Source organism: Tursiops truncatus, chromosome 15 (genome assembly GCF_011762595.2).
Source record: "Tursiops truncatus isolate mTurTru1 chromosome 15, mTurTru1.mat.Y, whole genome shotgun sequence".
Classification (NCBI taxonomy): Eukaryota; Metazoa; Chordata; class Mammalia; order Artiodactyla; family Delphinidae; genus Tursiops; species Tursiops truncatus.
In genome coordinates this window covers 21,008,950-21,018,114 of record NC_047048.1, presented here as the reverse complement: position 1 = coordinate 21,018,114, position 9,165 = coordinate 21,008,950, and the positions used below count along the sequence as shown (strand labels likewise).

The 9,165-nt window shown below is 44.0% G+C and overlaps 1 long non-coding RNA gene across 1 annotated transcript; it reads right to left on the bottom strand.

Moving 5' to 3' along the window:
- Positions 1–2,928: 2,928 nt before the first annotated feature.
- Positions 2,929–5,138, bottom strand: LOC141276624 (uncharacterized). Its single transcript, XR_012326522.1, has 3 exons — positions 5,110–5,138; positions 3,989–4,077; positions 2,929–3,059 (listed from the first exon to the last, which is right to left on the bottom strand). It is a non-coding gene; the product is annotated as an uncharacterized lncRNA (long non-coding RNA).
- Between the last annotated feature and the right edge of the window lie 4,027 nt (positions 5,139–9,165).

Here is a 9,165-nt window from a genome sequence, read left to right as displayed (position 1 = left end):
GGAATGGAATCCTCTCAGAGAGAGAGAGAGAGAGAGAGAGAGAGATTGACTGATTAATTGATTATAATGAATAATCGACTCACATGATTATAAAGGTTGACAAGTCCCAAGACCTGCAGTTGGCAAGCTGGGACCCAGGAGAGCTGATGTTTCAGTTCGAATTTGAAGGCAGGGAAGAACCAATGTCCCAGCTCAGCAGTCAGGCAGGAGCTCCTTCTCTGTCAGGGGAGGGTCAGACTTTTTGTTCCATTCAGGACTTCAACTGATTAGATGGGGCTCACCCACTTTAGAGAGAGCAATCTGCTTTACTTAGTCTACTGATTCAAATGTCAGTCTTATCCAGAAACACCCTTGCAGACACACCCAGAATAATGCTTGACCAAATGTCTGGGCACCCCAAGGCTCAGTCAAGTTGGCACATAATCTTAACCATCACCGTGGTGGAGCCCAAGCCCAAACCCAGGCAATCTCTATCCACTGGAGTCCAAAGTTGAAAAGGTGATGACATGGTGAATAACAGGCTGAGTACTAAGGAGTGGTTGATGTAAAGCCCCAAGGAAAACGTAAGCTGAGACATACTAGTACTGATGTTGTTATTACTAATAATTAGTGTTTTTGGAAGTTAAGGCACGACTGGGAGGTAGTAGAAACCTCTGGTGGATGTACTGGTTAGGGTGTAGGCTGAGCCTGGAGGTGCATTAGTTAGGGTATGGGCTGAGCCAGGAGGTGTACTAGTTAGGGTACAGGATGAGCTGGGAGGTGCATTAGTTAAGGTATAGGCTAAGCTACTGCAACAAAGGGCCCTGAGAATACAGAGGCTTCAACAGGATGCAAGTTTATCTCTTTCTCACATGACAATATAAAGGTGGGTGTGGCTCCATCCCTGGGTCCAACTTTTCCGGCTGCCACCACCTCCCAGCCAGAGGGAAGAGGGGAGGCAGGGGGTGCATGCCTACCCTTTTTAGGGTCTCCAGGCGGGTTATCCAATAAGGTGGGCAAATGTGGCTATTGAGACTGACGGAGTGAATTCAGGATTTAATTTAATTTTAATTAGTTTAAATTTAAATAAAAAACTGATACTCTGTTCAGTTATTGGAAGACTTTTAAGTATGTTTGGAACAACTTGAATAAATGAATATACTTTTTCAACTGTGAATTTTCTGAAATCTAAATACAGATCAACTATTTCCAGTGAAAGTTAGCATGACTATAGAGATGTGCTAGAAATATAAAATAGCCACTAGATTTTGAAGACTGAGTACGGAAGAAAGAATGTAAAATATCTCATTAATAATTTTTAAATATTGATTCCATGTTGAAACGATAACATTTTGGATATACTGGGTTAAATAAAATATATTATTAAAGTTAATATAACCTGTTTCTCTCTACTTTAAAAAAGAATGCCTACTACAAAATTCAAATATAATGTGGCTCACATTCTATTTCCTGGAAAATGTACATATCATTTAAGATCACAACCCATTGGCCAGAAATCAGTCATGAGGTAGTTATCTTCCTGTTTAGAAGAGAAACACACATTCAGTAACTATATAGACACTATTGCTAAGTCTCACCTTAAATTCTGACAGGGCTTTAGAATTTCATACACATCATTATATGATCCTTACAAGAACCAGCTCTCAGCACAAGGCCTGGCTTATTGTAGGTCGTCAACAAAGATTTGTTGAATAAATATGGGAATAAATTAGGCCATTTGGATGAAGATAAAAGAAGAGGTAGAATACGTAATTCATTCATTCAACAAATAGTTTAGTGCTTTCTCTTTTGGGCACTGGGAATACAGCAGTGAACAATACAGACAAAAATTCCTGTTCTCTGGAGGAGTGGGGCTGAAAAATGAACATACAGGCATGTAGTAAATAATATGATATCAGTTCATAATAAATACGATAACTAAAAATATAAGAGAATACAGACATTGAAAGTGATGGGGGGGGGGGTGCATTTCAGATTGAGTGACCAGAGAAGCTTCTTTGAGGAGGTGACATCAGTCGAGAGACATGAGTGAAGCAGACAAGCTGGACTTGGAGAAGTCTGGTGTAAGAGCATTACAGGCGGGAGGAACAGCGAGTGCAAAGGCCCTGAGGCCAGAACGTGCTAGTAGTGTTAGTGGAGTTAACAGCAAGTAGGCAATGCAAGGAAAGGCGAGGTTAAGAGTGAGGGAGACACGGATAGGGTCAGAGCAGGGGGCAGGGGCCAAATGACTTCGATTTCATTAAGTCTGATCCTCGGTGGGAAGGTGGCCGCCAGAAGCGTGCTCTTCTTTGAAGCTGTTTAAAATTGTTACCGCACCTTTCGTGAGCTCTTCCTGCCACAGAAGGCATGGAGGCGTGCATAGCATTGTGGATATGGGCCCAGGCAGGGCTACAGCCAGGTTTCCTCTGACTTTTGCTAAAGGGCTTTCAAAAATTGGTTTACTTAGCTGTGTTTAGCATCCCCACACTTTCTCTTTAGCTCACTGAAGAGGGAGCAGAGAGATGTTTTGGGCTTCCTTCCAGACTTGGAATTAGTTTGTTTTCTATCTTTTATCACAAATATCCTACTGCCCTTTGCCAGTATTCCTGGTAATGGAAGCTGTTTGTTTCGTTATATTTTAATCTGCTTAGTGCGTGTGGCTTGTCTATCTGGACCCACAAATCACTGGTTATCATCACAGTCAATGGTCTGTGTCCAGCCAATTTCACAGACAAACACCTCTCTCCTGGTCACAGTCCCTGACATGGGGAAGTCTGATTTACAAAGTCAATAAAAATACAGTCAGGGAATTACTGGGCCTTCTGGCTTAATAGATGAGATTAAAATCTCCAGGTTTAGGACAATAAGAAGTCATTTAACACACATAAGGCGGCAAGTGGGTTTTGGAAATGTCAGCTGGTCAGGGACAGGCACCACTGGAAGGGGATTTATTGGAAGACAAAAGGACTAATTGATTAATTGCCTTCAGTGCCTTTCCCAGCATGACCTGGGGAACAGATATCATGTATATTTCATTGGTCACTTTGGAGAGCAGACATTTTTTCATAGCGGAAGATCACCTAGAACAAAAAAATAATAAGGCATATTATATGGAATTTTTAAAAAATCAAAGTTTTCCTCATTACTGAATGAATGTGTTCATTATAGATGCTGTAACATGGCTTATCTGGAAAGCAGAAGTGAGGAAAGCAGGGCTGGGCAGAGGGAGAAATTGGGCCATGATGCGGTCACAACAAAGGCCTGAGCCAAACCCATGGGAGCTCAGAGCTGGGATGAAGGCGAGGGACCAGACCTTTGTGTGCCAACAGGGGCCAGCCACTGGATGCAGATGTCCCCAAAAGTGTGTGTGCGTGTGTGTGTGACCCTGGGTGAGGACGATTCTTGGAAAGTGTCTCGGAAGCCAGGGGCAGGAGTGCCTCAGTCCTGGAGCAGGGACCTGAGTGCTGCATCACAGTATCCACTACAGCAGACGTTTTAGAAAATAGAAGCGAAAAGAAGAAAACAAAAATGCCTCCAGATCCCACCAACCTGAGAAAAGGATTAACTTTCTGGTATATATCTTCTCCATCTTTTATGTCATGCAGATATATGTGTGTATATGAAATGTGTATTGGGTGTGTGTATGCATATACACACACATGCACCCACATATATACTGCAGAAATGAATCGTACTATTTCACATCCTGCTTTTTTCTGAATATATCATAAATATAGTCTCTGTGTTAATACAGATTAAAAGAAAATATACAAGATATTTATTATTTCTAACCAGCATTATTTATACTGGTTAGAAAAATCCAGAACAACCTAATGTCCAACAATAAGGGTCTGATTAAATACATTATGGGATAGCTCTACCCAGACCATTGTAATCAGAAGCCTATTTTAATGATGTGAGAAACTGTGCCCAATATATGGTTAAATATTGGGAAAAAAACCCAGGATACAAAACACAAGCATTTGGTGGGGAAAAAAAGTATACCTACATTGGAACAACTAGTAGAAAATCCACCAAAATGTTACCAGTGGTTATATCTGAATGGAATCACAGGTGCTTTTTTTTGTTTTCTTCATCCTTTTTTTCAAAATATTTTATAATTAGAAAAGCATTAAAAATATTCTTGGTTAGTCCCCCAATATTTTTAACACTACTCTAAAAATTAGAACAGTAATTCATGTATATGGCAAAATAGTTGATAAAACAAAATGGTATACAATGAAAAGTTACTTCTCTCCCATTCCAGAAACCTCTCTCTTCCCCAGTTCTCTCCTTTTTTTTCTTTTTTTTTGGCCGTGCCCTTACTTCCCCAACCAGGGATTGAACCCGCACCCTTGGCAGTGAGAGCTCAGAGTCCTAACCACTGGACTGCCAGTGAATTCCGCCCCCCCTCCATTTCTCTCCCTAAGAGGCAACCACTGTGTGTAGTTTCTTTTACATCCTTGTAGGGATGTCCTATGTAATATAAACATACACATATACAAACACACACACACGTGTGTAAGAGAGAGAGCATACTCAATACACCATGCAACATCCTCCCAACTTACTATATCTCGAGAACATTCTAAATCACAACATATAGACCAGCTTCATTCCTTTAGTGTCTAAGTAGTGTTTCTCATGGAGCCACCCCAAGGGAGATGGGTGAGAGTGAATGATAACTCCTAACATCACAGTAGATGTACAGGAAGTATTAGTTGGATGAACAAGCTGACTTAAGAGGCCAGGAGGGATTCCCTCCCTCCCACATCATCTGGAGGCTGCTTCCCTTCGTTGCCTTCTATCCCAGTTCTTCCTGGGCCCTTTCCCTCCAGCCTCTGTACATATGCTCATCTTACCCTCAAAGGAAGGAAGAAGGAAGGGAAGGATAAGGAGGGCGGTAGGGAGGAAAAGAAGGAAAATCAAAATACAAAATCTCTCAAGTTGACTTGTTCGCTGCCCTTCTGCGTAACCGACTCATACGCTCGCTCTGTGCCTGGTGTTCTTCTAGGATATTCCAGAAAACAAAAGCTTAAGAGTGTCTGTCCTCACTGAGTTACATTCCAGTGACATTTGAGATAGACACTAAACAAATATGTCAGATGCTGGTAAGTGCCAAGGGCCCACCTCTCTGCACACCACGCTCAGTATCCAGGCCTCCTTGAGCAAGTCTCTGCTACCCTCTGAGGGCACAGGTAGGCCAACTGTTCTGGCCTGCAGGTTGCGGGCAAGGGGCTGCTGTGTCTTCCTCATCTTCCACTGGACCCTCTCTTCCTGTGCACCCTGCTGTCCTGTCAACGTCTCCCTGGTGACATAGGGCAAGGGCTGGCATAAATAATATCTACTGTTAAGTAGTTAGACATTAGCAGCAAGGAGGTGACAGTGGCGGAAAGACAGGAGGGGAGTAGTCCAGTCACACCCCAACCATCTGGGGACCCTCCCCTGACCCCGCCCAGAATGGGTGAAACTATATTCTGGTGGTGGGCAACTTATCCTGCGAAAGAGGGAGCACGGTAACACGAGGGAACTTCCCCGGGCTGTGCATGCCCAGACTAGACAGGCGTATAACCTATGGTAAACACAAACCCACTATACCATCACTATAATAAAATCTGCATGTGGTTTGGCCCCCCTCCCCGCCCCCCGTGGGCTTTTCTTAGCGAATCAAGGGTAAGGGCATGCGCCATAATGAACTTGTTACATAGCTCGGGACTGTCAATCAAATAATGATCCCCCTGTCACTCACCCATGATCGCGCCCCGCCTCCTCGCAAAACACGCCTTACAAACACCCTTAAACCCGTACAGAAGTGCTAGCTTCACTTCGCAGAAACAGTCTGCTCTCCCTCTGAGAGCGTAAGCTTAAGCCTGAAGTGGTAGTCTGCAATTCTTTGCTCCCTATCACAAGGACCGAGATTGCCGGTCCGGGTCTTCCGTGACCTCCACGGTCAAAGCTATTTGACACAATGTACGCCAACCCGGTAACACTACCATTAACTGAGCACCTAGTTCTATGTGCCTGTTGCTGAAATAAGTATTTTACGTGTATGAACTTGCATGAAACTTTTGAGGTAGATACTATTATTATCTTCGTTTCATAGATGAGAAAACTGAGAACCACAGAGAAGAGGAGGAATCAGAAAATTTGAACCATGGCAGACTCTCAGGTGTCCTTGATATCTTAACCGTGACATGCTAAATATGTGTCAACAGATAGGCAATTTTGCTCTTTCTTTTTAAAAGTCGGGACTCTTGCTTTTGGGGTAAATACTCCCAAGATTTTTGATTTTTCACTCGCCAGCTCTTGATTTTTTGCAACTGTTAATGAAATTATTCAGCATATGTTATTAGCACCTACTCTGGTCCAGGAAATTCCTAGGCGTTGGGGATACAAAGATTAGGATGGACGAGTCCTCCGGTGAACAAATGACCATGAAAGAATGCAGGTTGGATTATATAAATTGTAAATGTAATAACAGTAACTTAGCCGATAACATTTGTTGAGCACTAATGGATTACTAGACAATGTGTTATGGGCATTGCCTGACGTGAACCTCATAAGAATCGCGAGATTTTCCAGGGGAGGAAACGAAAGCTCAGAGAAGGTCAGTCCCCTGCCCCGGGGAGTCTTGCCAGATCCAATGTAGGACGCCCAGTTAAATTTAAATTTCAGAGAAGCTTGTTCCATACTTAGACCAAAAAATTATTCATTGTTTATCTGAAATTCAAATTTAACTGTGTGTTCTGTATTTTTATTTGCTAAATCTGACAACCCAAGCTCAAGGTCATCCAACCAGCATTTGGACTCAAATCTCACTTTGGAAACGAAGCTGGCGAACACGGCGTACTGAAACTGATCACAAGGTCAACAGCAGCATGCCCTCAAACGCCCCCCACCCCTCCCCTGTCAGAGATTCTTCAGACCGTACTGGCCTTCTAGGATGTACCAGAATGGTACAGGCCCTCAGAGAAGTTAGTGGTACGTGTGTGCCCGTGCGCGCGTGTGTTTAGAGATGGAGACAGGAGGGAAGGGGCAGTCTCGCCACCTTTGCCCTCCAGGTGCGAGAAGACAGCAGCTAAGCAGCCAAGTGAGTGGCTCGCATCTGTGCTGTTCCTTCCGGAGGGAAATCAATGGTTTCGTTAAAGCCTCACATGCCCCGTGCTGCGGATCGGGGCCATCCCAGCGGAGCCGCTCTACAGAGGCTTTTTATAAACCAGCAACAATTTACACTCCAAATGAAGTCCTAATAAACTACCGCTCAGCCCTGCCAGGAGGAGGCCGGGTAAACACTTCCTTTTAATAAAACAGTTGAGCGCTGGTCTCAGCAGGGCTGAAACTCTTGCGCATCCAACATCCTGGCCTTGCAGCCTGGACCCAGGGGAGCAAGGGAGGGGTCCTCGCACAGCCCAGCTGCTGTAGGGTTTATCTGCTTTTATTCACCCAGGTCTCTGCTCCTGGTCTTTCGATTCCCAGGGTGGGAGGAGCCTTAGATTTCAGCCAGGACAATCTCAGGCTGGGTGCTGGAACTCTAGTGTTTCCCAGCCATGAGTCCATGATTCCTCACTGCTGTTCCAGGGGGACAGTGCTGCATGATGGTTGGAACTCTGACCTGGAGTCGGGCTGCTGGATCATGTACCGCTTCCTAGATGCGTGATCTTGGGTGCGTTTAACCCCTCCATGCCTCACTTTATCATTTACAAAGTGGAGATAAATACAGCGCCTCTTATTTAAAGTTATGGCATAGTGCCTGGCATAAGTGCTCAATAACAATCATTACTGTGATTTTATTATTAAAATGACATTATATATAATGACTGTGAAGTTCTCAGCACATAATAGATGCTTAACCAATGGTCTGATCTTTATGCTATTATATTTAGTATGACTATAAGTATTAATAAGCTATATCAGAAAGATCTTGATAATTTTGAGAAAAAGTTACATTGCTGTAAATTCTACCCCTTGTGCTCACTCCATCCTCAAAAGGAACTAAACAGAATAAATTTAAATAAATTGAATCCTGACAACCCTCAAATATCTGCCCCACTCCCAGATCTCCCCAGAGTTGTGTTTATTTCAGGTACAAGTACACCAGTTCTTTTAACGATTCATCCAGACATCCTAGTTCTTTTTCTATCAAGCCTCAGGTTTAAAATGGGGACTAGAACACTTGCCTTTCAGGAGGGAATACGTTAGTGGATGATCAAGCTCCTAGCATGTTTGTAGCACAGACTAGGTGCTTTTCCCTCCTGTTCCCCACACGAGAGCAGAGTGTCACTGTCCCACGTCCTAAGAGCCAGCCTAGCTAGTGACTGTGAGTACATGATCTGGAGTCAGATTGTCTGGGTCCCAAACTGGCTCCATCAAAGCTGTGTGACCTTGGGCAAGTTACTTAACCTCTCCTTGCCTCACCCACTTCACCCGTATAGTGGGAACAATAACATGGTGTGCTTGTGTTGATTAACCAAGATGAACCAGGCATCGCACAGTGCCTGATGTGTGGTGGGCACTCAATCAATAGTCTTAGGCTATTACTGTGTCAAGTGAGCCACACAGAACTGGAGGTAGTACTCAGGAAGAGGGCACTATTCCCTAACCCTCTCTTTAGCCAGCATCAGACCACCATCCTTGGCCATCTCCTCCCATTACTGGCTCATTCTGAGCTTACGATCTTTTCCACCAGAGCTACCATGAAGCGTCAACCCTCTTATCTTGTTCTCCACCGGCTATTATTTCCTTTGGACTCAAGTGTAAGCCTTCACATTAATCCCTATTTCATTTCATCCTGTTCCTTTTCTGCTGTGATTCCAATTGTTCAAAAATCTTTTGGATGCTCAGCCTGTCGTCCAGCATTGGCCAGAGCTCCTGCTATCCGGGCTTATGGACAAAGCAGATGTTATAAAACCAGGAGGAAGAGCCAGAGCCTGTAGTGGACTTTTGTTGCTCTCGCCTGCCCAGAATTCATGCCCCATTTTTGGGCAACTGCGCTTCAATATTTCTTTAAGGAATCACCCCTCTCCCATGGCATGTAGTTTTGGAGGGGTTGTCAATCAAGGTGTCAGAGGAGGGTACAGGTCCCAAACTGGACCAATCAGATTCTTTCTCTGGGACCTAACTGCTGAGAATGATGCAAGGAACACTTCCCACCAAAGAAAAGAAAAGAAAAAAGTCAGAGTTGGTTCA